At 42.3% G+C, this 9,750-nt stretch overlaps 16 non-coding genes and 2 pseudogenes across 16 annotated transcripts; all 18 read right to left on the bottom strand.

The window, feature by feature from the left end:
- Window positions 1-472: 472 nt before the first annotated feature.
- Window positions 473-591, bottom strand: LOC113755376. The gene has a single exon (XR_003465634.1). It is a non-coding gene; the product is annotated as a 5S ribosomal RNA (ribosomal RNA).
- A 416-nt stretch (window positions 592-1,007) lies between these two features.
- Window positions 1,008-1,126, bottom strand: LOC113755384 (annotated as a pseudogene).
- Window positions 1,127-1,541: 415 nt separating this feature from the next.
- Window positions 1,542-1,660, bottom strand: LOC113755374. The gene has a single exon (XR_003465632.1). It is a non-coding gene; the product is annotated as a 5S ribosomal RNA (ribosomal RNA).
- Window positions 1,661-2,076: 416 nt separating this feature from the next.
- Window positions 2,077-2,195, bottom strand: LOC113755371. Its single transcript, XR_003465629.1, has one exon. It is a non-coding gene; the product is annotated as a 5S ribosomal RNA (ribosomal RNA).
- A 415-nt stretch (window positions 2,196-2,610) lies between these two features.
- LOC113755387 lies at window positions 2,611-2,729 on the bottom strand. The gene has a single exon (XR_003465643.1). It is a non-coding gene; the product is annotated as a 5S ribosomal RNA (ribosomal RNA).
- Window positions 2,730-3,146: 417 nt separating this feature from the next.
- LOC113755373 lies at window positions 3,147-3,264 on the bottom strand. The gene has a single exon (XR_003465631.1). It is a non-coding gene; the product is annotated as a 5S ribosomal RNA (ribosomal RNA).
- A 416-nt stretch (window positions 3,265-3,680) lies between these two features.
- LOC113755386 lies at window positions 3,681-3,799 on the bottom strand. Its single transcript, XR_003465642.1, has one exon. It is a non-coding gene; the product is annotated as a 5S ribosomal RNA (ribosomal RNA).
- Window positions 3,800-4,214: 415 nt separating this feature from the next.
- LOC113755385 lies at window positions 4,215-4,333 on the bottom strand. The gene has a single exon (XR_003465641.1). It is a non-coding gene; the product is annotated as a 5S ribosomal RNA (ribosomal RNA).
- Window positions 4,334-4,750: 417 nt separating this feature from the next.
- On the bottom strand, window positions 4,751-4,868 carry LOC113755372. Its single transcript, XR_003465630.1, has one exon. It is a non-coding gene; the product is annotated as a 5S ribosomal RNA (ribosomal RNA).
- Window positions 4,869-5,284: 416 nt separating this feature from the next.
- LOC113755378 lies at window positions 5,285-5,403 on the bottom strand. The gene has a single exon (XR_003465636.1). It is a non-coding gene; the product is annotated as a 5S ribosomal RNA (ribosomal RNA).
- Window positions 5,404-5,785: 382 nt separating this feature from the next.
- LOC113755370 lies at window positions 5,786-5,904 on the bottom strand. Its single transcript, XR_003465628.1, has one exon. It is a non-coding gene; the product is annotated as a 5S ribosomal RNA (ribosomal RNA).
- A 416-nt stretch (window positions 5,905-6,320) lies between these two features.
- Window positions 6,321-6,439, bottom strand: LOC113755380. The gene has a single exon (XR_003465638.1). It is a non-coding gene; the product is annotated as a 5S ribosomal RNA (ribosomal RNA).
- A 416-nt stretch (window positions 6,440-6,855) lies between these two features.
- On the bottom strand, window positions 6,856-6,974 carry LOC113755381. Its single transcript, XR_003465639.1, has one exon. It is a non-coding gene; the product is annotated as a 5S ribosomal RNA (ribosomal RNA).
- Window positions 6,975-7,390: 416 nt separating this feature from the next.
- LOC113755377 lies at window positions 7,391-7,509 on the bottom strand. The gene has a single exon (XR_003465635.1). It is a non-coding gene; the product is annotated as a 5S ribosomal RNA (ribosomal RNA).
- A 416-nt stretch (window positions 7,510-7,925) lies between these two features.
- Window positions 7,926-8,044, bottom strand: LOC113755379. Its single transcript, XR_003465637.1, has one exon. It is a non-coding gene; the product is annotated as a 5S ribosomal RNA (ribosomal RNA).
- Window positions 8,045-8,439: 395 nt separating this feature from the next.
- LOC113755375 lies at window positions 8,440-8,558 on the bottom strand. The gene has a single exon (XR_003465633.1). It is a non-coding gene; the product is annotated as a 5S ribosomal RNA (ribosomal RNA).
- Window positions 8,559-8,974: 416 nt separating this feature from the next.
- Window positions 8,975-9,093, bottom strand: LOC113755383 (annotated as a pseudogene).
- A 415-nt stretch (window positions 9,094-9,508) lies between these two features.
- On the bottom strand, window positions 9,509-9,625 carry LOC113755382. The gene has a single exon (XR_003465640.1). It is a non-coding gene; the product is annotated as a 5S ribosomal RNA (ribosomal RNA).
- Window positions 9,626-9,750: the final 125 nt, after the last annotated feature.

Genomic DNA, 9,750 nt, shown 5'->3' with positions numbered 1-9,750 from the left:
TACTGCTTACGCCCAAGCACGCTTAACTTCGGAGTTCTGATGGGATACGGTGCATTAGTGCTGGTATGATCGCACCCATAACGTTCCTTTCGCTTTATTCTTTTAAACTACCCCGTCCAGCGAAGCAGTGTGGCTTTTCTGGACCGGAATTCATTTTAAGCGTCAATTGAAGCATTTTCCTCTTATCCTTTTATTTATTTACTTTATATTTTTTTTGTTATTGATTTGCACCCTGTTTTTTTCCATCATCCCGCAACTCTAAATTATCATGAAATCAATCCTTCACGCTTGCGGTGATACATTTGCGTCGACAAATTTGATCGAGCCGTACCGTTCCTGATTTGTCTCGCGCCTTCAGATCCTCCTTCACGCTTCGACAAGAAGCAAAATATTAAGCAATCGTTCCGACGGAGCTAAATTACTACAGGATAAAGAACGAATAGGAAATTTGGATTTCGAAACAAAAAAAAGAGGGGTGCAACAAGAAGAATTCCCAGGGGGTCACCCATCCTAGTACTACTCTCGCCCAAGCATGCTTAACTTCGGAGTTCTGATGGGATCCGGTGCATTAGTGCTGGTATGATCGTACCCGCCATGTTCCTTTCACTTTATTCTTTTAAACTACCCCGTCCTGCGAAGCAGTGTGGCTTTTCTAGACCGAAATTCATTTTAAGCGTCAATTCAAGCATTTTTCTCTTACCCTTTTGTTTATTTGCTTTCATATTTTTTTTTGTTATTGATTTGCACCCTGTTTTTTTCCCTCATCGCGCAACAATAAATTGTCATCAAATCAATCCATCACGCTAGCGCTGATACATTTGCGCCGACAAATTTGAGCGATGATCCGGGCTTTGATCGAGCCGTACCGTTCCTGAATTCTCTCGCGCCTTCAGATCCGCCTTCATCCTTCGAGAAGAAGCAAAATATAAAGCAATCGTTCCGAAGGACCTAAATTACTACAGGATAAAGAACGAATAGAAAATTTGAATTCCGAAGCAAAAAAGAGAGGGGTGCAACAAGAACAATTCCCAAGGGATCACCCATCCTAATACTGCTCACGCCCAAGCACGCTTAACTTCGGAGTTCTGATGGGATACGGTGCATTAGTGCTGGTATGATCTCACCCACAACGTTCCTTTCACTTTATTCTTTTAAACTACCCCGTCCAGCGAAGCAGTGTGGCTTTTCTAGACCGGAATTCATTTTAAGCGTCAATTGAAGCATTTTCCTCTTATCCTTTTATTTATTTACTTTATATTTTTTTTTGTTATTGATTTGCACCCTGTTTTTTTCCATCTTCCCGCAACTCTAAATTATCATGAAATCAATCCTTCACGCTTGCGGTGATACATTTGCGCCGACAAATTTGAGCGACGATCCGGGCTTTGATCGAGCCGTACCGTTCCTGATTTGTCTCGCGCCTTCAGATCCTCCTTCACGCTTTGACAAGAAGCAAAATATTAAGCAATCGTTCCGAAGGACCTAAATTACTACAGGATAAAGAACGAATAGAAAATTTGAATTTCGAAACAAAAAAGAGGGGGGTGCAACAAGAGGAATTCCCAGGGGGTCACCCATCCTAGTACTACTCTCGCCCAAGCATGCTTAACTTCGGAGTTCTGATGGGATCCGGTGCATTAGTGCTGGTATGATCGTACCCGCCATGTTCCTTTCGCTTTATTCTTTTAAACTACCCCGTCCTGCGAAGCAGTGTGGCTTTTCTAGACCGAAATTCATTTTAAGCGTCAATTCAAGCATTTTCCTATTATCCTTTTATTTATTTGCTTTCATATTTTTTTTTGTTATTGATTTGCCCCCCATTTTTTTCCATCATCCCGCAACTCTAAATTATCATGAAATCAATCCTTCACACTTGCGCTGATACATTTGCGCCGACAAATTTGAGCGACGATTCGGGTTTTGATCGAGCCGTACCGTTCCTGATTTGTCTCGCGCCTTCAGATCCGCCTTCATGCTTCGAGAAGAAGCAAAATATAAAGCAATCGTTCCGAAGGACCTAAATTACTACAGGATAAAGAACGAATAGAAATTTTGAATTTCGAAACAAAAAAGAGAGGGGTGCAACAAGAGGAATTCCCAGGGGGTCACCCATCCTAGTACTACTCTCGCCCAAGCATGCTTAACTTCGGAGTTCTGATGGGATCCGGTGCGTTAGTGCTGGTATGATCGCACCCGCCATGTTCCTTTCGCATTATTCTTTTAAACTACCCCGTCCAGCGAAGCAGTGTGGCTTTTCTAGACCAGAATTCATTTTAAGCGTCAATTGAAGCATTTTCCTCTTATCCTTTTATTTATTTACTTTATATTTTTTTTTGTTATTGATTTGCACCCTGTTTTTTTCCATCTTCCCGCAACTCTAAATTATCATGAAATCAATCCTTCACGCTTGCGGTGATACATTTGCGCCGACAAATTTGAGCGACGATCCGGGCTTTGATCGAGCCGTACCGTTCCTAATTTGTCTCGCGCCTTCAGATCCTCCTTCACGCTTTGACAAGAAGCAAAATATTAAGCAATCGTTCCGAAGGACCTAAATTACTACAGGATAAAGAACGAATAGAAAATTTGAATTTCGAAACAAAAAAGAGGGGGGTGCAACAAGAGGAATTCCCAGGGGGTCACCCATCCTAGTACTACTCTCGCCCAAGCATGCTTAACTTCGGAGTTCTGATGGGATCCGGTGCATTAGTGCTGGTATGATCGCACCCGCCATGTTCCTTTCGCTTTATTCTTTTAAACTACCCCGTCCTGCGAAGCAGTGTGGCTTTTCTAGACCGAAATTCATTTTAAGCGTCAATTCAAGCATTTTCCTATTATCCTTTTATTTATTTGCTTTCATATTTTTTTTTTGTTATTGATTTGCCCCCTGTTTTTTTCCATCATCCCGCAACTCTAAATTATCATGAAATCAATCCTTCACGCTTGCGCTGATACATTTGCGCCGACAAATTTGAGCGACGATCCGGGCTTTGATCGAGCCGTACCGTTCCTGATTTGTCTCGCGCCTTCAGATCCGCCTTCATGCTTCGAGAAGAAGCAAAATATAAAGCAATCGTTCCGAAGGACCTAAATTACTACAGGATAAAGAACGAATAGAAAATTTGAATTTCGAAACAAAAAAAAGAGGGGTGCAACAAGAGGAATTCCCAGGGGTCACCCATCCTAGTACTACTCTCGCCCAAGCATGCTTAACTTCGGAGTTCTGATGGGATCCGGTGCATTAGTGCTGGTATGATCGCACCCGCCATGTTCCTTTCGCTTTATTCTTTTAAACTACCCCGTCCTGCGAAGCAGTGTGGCTTTTCTAGACCGAAATTCATTTTAAGCGTCAATTCAAGCATTTTCCTATTATCCTTTTATTTATTTGCTTTCATATTTTTTTTTGTTATTGATTTGCCCCCTGTTTTTTTCCATCATCCCGCAACTCAAAATTATCATGAAATCAATCCTTCACGCTTGCGCTGATACATTTGCGCCGACAAATTTGAGCGACGATTCGGGCTTTGATCGAGCCGTACCGTTCCTGATTTGTCTCGCGCCTTCAGATCCGCCTTCATGCTTCGAGAAGAAGCAAAATATAAAGCAATCGTTCCGAAGGACCTAAATTACTACAGGATAAAGAACGAATAGAAATTTTGAATTTCGAAACAAAAAAGAGAGGGGTGCAACAAGAGGAATTCCCAGGGGGTCACCCATCCTAGTACTACTCTCGCCCAAGCATGCTTAACTTCGGAGTTCTGATGGGATCCGGTGCATTAGTGCTGGTATGATCGCACCCGCCATGTTCCTTTCGCATTATTCTTTTAAACTACCCCGTCCAGCGAAGCAGTGTGGCTTTTCTAGACCAGAATTCATTTTAAGCGTCAATTGAAGCATTTTCCTCTTATCCTTTTATTTATTTACTTTATATTTTTTTTTGTTATTGATTTGCACCCTGTTTTTTTCCATCTTCCCGCAACTCTAAATTATCATGAAATCAATCCTTCACGCTTGCGGTGATACATTTGCGCCGACAAATTTGAGCGACGATCCGGGCTTTGATCGAGCCGTACCGTTCCTGATTTGTCTCGCGCCTTCAGATCCTCCTTCACGCTTTGACAAGAAGCAAAATATTAAGCAATCGTTCCGAAGGACCTAAATTACTACAGGATAAAGAACGAATAGAAAATTTGAATTTCGAAACAAAAAAGAGGGGGGTGCAACAAGAGGAATTCCCAGGGGGTCACCCATCCTAGTACTACTCTCGCCCAAGCATGCTTAACTTCGGAGTTCTGATGGGATCCGGTGCATTAGTGCTGGTATGATCGCACCCGCCATGTTCCTTTCGCATTATTCTTTTAAACTACCCCGTCCTGCGAAGCAGTGTGGCTTTTCTAGAACGAAATTCATTTTAAGCGTCAATTCAAGCATTTTCCTATTATCCTTTTATTTATTTGCTTTCATATTTTTTTTTTGTTATTGATTTGCCCCCTGTTTTTTTCCATCATCCCGCAACTCTAAATTATCATGAAATCAATCCTTCACGCTTGCGCTGATACATTTGCGCCGACAAATTTGAGCGACGATCCGGGCTTTGATCGAGCCGTGCCGTTCCTGATTTGTCTCGCGCCTTCAGATCCGCCTTCATGCTTCGAGAAGAAGCAAAATATAAAGCAATCGTTCCGAAGGACCTAAATTACTACAGGATAAAGAACGAATAGAAAATTTGAATTTCGAAACAAAAAAAAGAGGGGTGCAACAAGAGGAATTCCCAGGGGTCACCCATCCTAGTACTACTCTCGCCCAAGCATGCTTAACTTCGGAGTTCTGATGGGATCCGGTGCATTAGTGCTGGTATGATCGCACCCGCCATGTTCCTTTCGCTTTATTCTTTTAAACTACCCCGTCCTGCGAAGCAGCGTGGCTTTTCTAGACCGAAATTCATTTTAAGCGTCAATTCAAGCATTTTTCTCTTATCCTTTTATTTATTTGCTTTCATATTTTTTTTTGTTATTGATTTGCACCCTGTTTTTTTCCCTCATCGCGCAACAATAAATTGTCATGAAATCAATCCATCACGCTAGCGCCGATACATTTGCGCCGACAAATTTGAGCGATGATCCGGGCTTTGATCGAGCCGTACCGTTCCTGAATTCTCTCGCGCCTTCAGATCTGCCTTCATGCTTCGAGAAGAAGCAAAATATAAAGCAATCGTTCCGAAGGACCTAAATTACTACAGGATAAAGAACGAATAGAAAATTTGAATTTCGAAACAAAAAAGAGAGGGGTGCAACAAGAGGAATTCCCAAGGGGTCACCCATCCTAATACTGCTCACGCCCAAGCACGCTTAACTTCGGAGTTCTGATGGGATACGGTGCATTAGTGCTGGTATGATCGCACCCACAACGTCCAGCGAAGCAGTGTGGCTTTTCTAGACCAGAATTCATTTTAAGCGTCAATTGAAGCATTTTCCTCTTATCCTTTTATTTATTTACTTTATACTTTTTTTGTTATTGATTTGCACCCTATTTTTTTCCATCATCCCGCAACTCTAAATTATCATGAAATCAATCCTTCACGCTTGCGGTGATACATTTGCGCCGACAAATTTGAGCGACGATCCGGGCTTTGATCGAGCCGTACCGTTCCTGATTTGTCTCGCGCCTTCAGATCCTCCTTCACGCTTCGACAAGAAGCAAAATATTAAGCAATCGTTCCGACGGAGCTAAATTACTACAGGATAAAGAACGAATAGGAAATTTGGATTTCGAAACAAAAAAGAGAGGGGTGCAACACGAGGAATTCCCAGGGGGTCACCCATCCTAGTACTACTCTCGCCCAAGCATGCTTAACTTCGGAGTTCTGATGGGATCCGGTGCATTAGTGCTGGTATGATCGCACCCGCCATGTTCCTTTCGCTTTATTCTTTTAAACTACCCCGTCCTGCGAAGCAGTGTGGCTTTTCTAGACCGAAATTCATTTTAAGTGTCAATTGAAGCATTTTCATATTATCCTTTTATTTATTTGCTTTCATATTTTTTTTTGTTATTGATTTGCCCCCTATTTTTTTCCATCATCCCGCAACTCTAAATTATCATGAAATCAATCCTTCACGCTTGCGCTGATACATTTGCGCCGACAAATTTGAGCGACGATCCGGGCTTTGATCGAGCCGTACCGTTCCTGACTTGTCTCGCGCCTTCAGATCCTCCTTCACGCTTCGACAAGAAGCAAAATATTAAGCAATCGTTCCGACGGAGCTAAATTACTACAGGATAAAGAACGAATAGGAAATTTGGATTTCGAAACAAAAAAGAGAGGGGTGCAACACGAGGACTTCCCAGGGGGTCACCAATCCAAGTACTACTCTCGCCCAAACACGCTTAATTTCGAAGTTCTGATGGGATCTGGTGCATTAGTGCTGGTATGATCGCACCCGCCATATTCCTTTCGCTTTATTCTTTTAAACTACCCCGTCCTGCGAAGCAGTGTGGCTTTTCTAGACCGAAATTCATTTTAAGCGTCAATTCAAGCATTTTCCTATTATCCTTTTATTTATTTGCTTTCATATTTTTTTTTGTTATTGATTTGCCCCCTGTTTTTTTCCATCATCCCGCAACTCTAAATTATCATGAAATCAATCCTTCACGCTTGCGCTGATACATTTGCGCCGACAAATTTGAGCGACGATCCGGGCTTTGATCGAGCCGTACCGTTCCTGATTTGTCTCGCGCCTTCAGATCCGCCTTCATGCTTCGAGCAGAAGCAAAATATAAAGCAATCGTTCCGAAGGACCTAAATTACTACAGGATAAAGAACGAATAGAAAATTTGAATTTCGAAACAAAAAAGAGAGGGGTGCAACAAGAGGAATTCCCAGGGGGTCACCCATCCTAGTACTACTCTCGCCCAAGCATGCTTAACTTCGGAGTTCTGATGGGATCCGGTGCATTAGTGCTGGTATGATCGCACCCGCCATGTTCCTTTCGCTTTATTCTTTTAAACTACCCCGTCCTGCGAAGCAGTGTGGCTTTTCTAGACCGAAATTCATTTTAAGTGTCAATTGAAGCATTTTCCTATTATCCTTTTATTTATTTGCTTTCATATTTTTTTTTGTTATTGATTTGCCCCCTATTTTTTTCCATCATCCCGCAACTCTAAATTATCATGAAATCAATCCTTCACGCTTGCGCTGATACATTTGCGCCGACAAATTTGAGCGACGATCCGGGCTTTGATCGAGCCGTACCGTTCCTGATTTGTCTCACGCCTTCAGATCCTCCTTCACGCTTCGACAAGAAGCAAAATATTAAGCAATCGTTCCGACGGAGCTAAATTACTACAGGATAAAGAACGAATAGGAAATTTGGATTTCGAAACAAAAAAGAGAGGGGTGCAACACGAGGACTTCCCAGGGGGTCACCAATCCAAGTACTACTCTCGCCCAAACACGCTTAATTTCGAAGTTCTGATGGGATCCGGTGCATTAGTGCTGGTATGATCGCACCCGCCATATTCCTTTCGCTTTATTCTTTTAAACTACCCCGTCCTGCGAAGCAGTGTGGCTTTTCTAGACCGAAATTCATTTTAAGCGTCAATTCAAGCATTTTCCTATTATCCTTTTATTTATTTGCTTTCATATTTTTTTTTGTTATTGATTTGCCCCCTGTTTTTTTCCATCATCCCGCAACTCTAAATTATCATGAAATCAATCCTTCACGCTTGCGCTGATACATTTGCGCCGACAAATTTGAGCGACGATCCGGGCTTTGATCGAGCCGTACCGTTCCTGATTTGTCTCGCGCCTTCAGATCCTCCTTCACGCTTCGACACGAAGCAAAATATTAAGCAATCGTTCCGACGGAGCTAAATTACTACAGGATAAAGAACGAATAGGAAATTTGAATTTCGAAACAAAAAAGAGAGGGGTGCATCACGAGGACTTCCCAGGGGGTCACCCATCCTAATACTGCTTACGCCCAAGCACGCTTAACTTCGGAGTTCTGATGGGATACGGTGCATTAGTGCTGGTATGATCGCACCCATAACGTTCCTTTCGCTTTATTCTTTTAAACTACCCCGTCCAGCGAATCAGTGTGGCTTTTCTGGACCGGAATTCATTTTAAGCGTCAATTGAAGCATTTTCCTCTTATCCTTTTATTTATTTACTTTATATTTTTTTTGTTATTGATTTGCACCCTGTTTTTTTCCATCATCCCGCAACTCTAAATTATCATGAAATCAATCCTTCACGCTTGCGGTGATACATTTGCGTCGACAAATTTGATCGAGCCGTACCGTTCCTGATTTGTCTCGCGCCTTCAGATCCTCCTTCACGCTTCGACAAGAAGCAAAATATTAAGCAATCGTTCCGACGGAGCTAAATTACTACAGGATAAAGAACGAATAGGAAATTTGGATTTCGAAACAAAAAAAAGAGGGGTGCAACAAGAAGAATTCCCAGGGGGTCACCCATCCTAGTACTACTCTCGCCCAAGCATGCTTAACTTCGGAGTTCTGATGGGATCCGGTGCATTAGTGCTGGTATGATCGTACCCGCCATGTTCCTTTCACTTTATTCTTTTAAACTACCCCGTCCTGCGAAGCAGTGTGGCTTTTCTAGACCGAAATTCATTTTAAGCGTCAATTCAAGCATTTTTCTCTTACCCTTTTGTTTATTTGCTTTCATATTTTTTTTTGTTATTGATTTGCACCCTGTTTTTTTCCCTCATCGCGCAACAATAAATTGTCATCAAATCAATCCATCACGCTAGCGCTGATACATTTGCGCCGACAAATTTGAGCGATGATCCGGGCTTTGATCGAGCCGTACCGTTCCTGAATTCTCTCGCGCCTTCAGATCCGCCTTCATCCTTCGAGAAGAAGCAAAATATAAAGCAATCGTTCCGAAGGACCTAAATTACTACAGGATAAAGAACGAATAGAAAATTTGAATTTCGAAGCAAAAAAGAGAGGGGTGCAACAAGAACAATTCCCAAGGGGTCACCCATCCTAATACTGCTCACGCCCAAGCACGCTTAACTTCGGAGTTCTGATGGGATACGGTGCATTAGTGCTGGTATGATCTCACCCACAACGTTCCTTTCACTTTATTCTTTTAAACTACCCCGTCCAGCGAAGCAGTGTGGCTTTTCTAGACCGGAATTCATTTTAAGCGTCAATTGAAGCATTTTCCTCTTATCCTTTTATTTATTTACTTTATATTTTTTTTTGTTATTGATTTGCACCCTGTTTTTTTCCATCTTCCCGCAACTCTAAATTATCATGAAATCAATCCTTCACGCTTGCGGTGATACATTTGCGCCGACAAATTTGAGCGACGATCCGGGCTTTGATCGAGCCGTACCGTTCCTAATTTGTCTCGCGCCTTCAGATCCTCCTTCACGCTTTGACAAGAAGCAAAATATTAAGCAATCGTTCCGAAGGACCTAAATTACTACAGGATAAAGAACGAATAGAAAATTTGAATTTCGAAACAAAAAAAAGAGGGGTGCAACAAGAGGAATTCCCAGGGGTCACCCATCCTAGTACTACTCTCGCCCAAGCATGCTTAACTTCGGAGTTCTGATGGGATCCGTGCATTAGTGCTGGTATGATCGCACCCGCCATGTTCCTTTCGCTTTATTCTTTTAAACTACCCCGTCCTGCGAAGCAGTGTGGCTTTTCTAGACCGAAATTCATTTTAAGCGTCAATTCAAGCATTTTCCTATTATCCTTTTATTTATTTGC

This window comes from Coffea eugenioides, unplaced genomic scaffold, assembly GCF_003713205.1.
Source record: "Coffea eugenioides isolate CCC68of unplaced genomic scaffold, Ceug_1.0 ScVebR1_1457;HRSCAF=2307, whole genome shotgun sequence".
NCBI classification, from domain to species: domain Eukaryota; kingdom Viridiplantae; phylum Streptophyta; class Magnoliopsida; order Gentianales; family Rubiaceae; genus Coffea; species Coffea eugenioides.
Note: the sequence above shows the minus strand (reverse complement) of the source record. Positions and strands in the feature narration are given on the sequence as shown.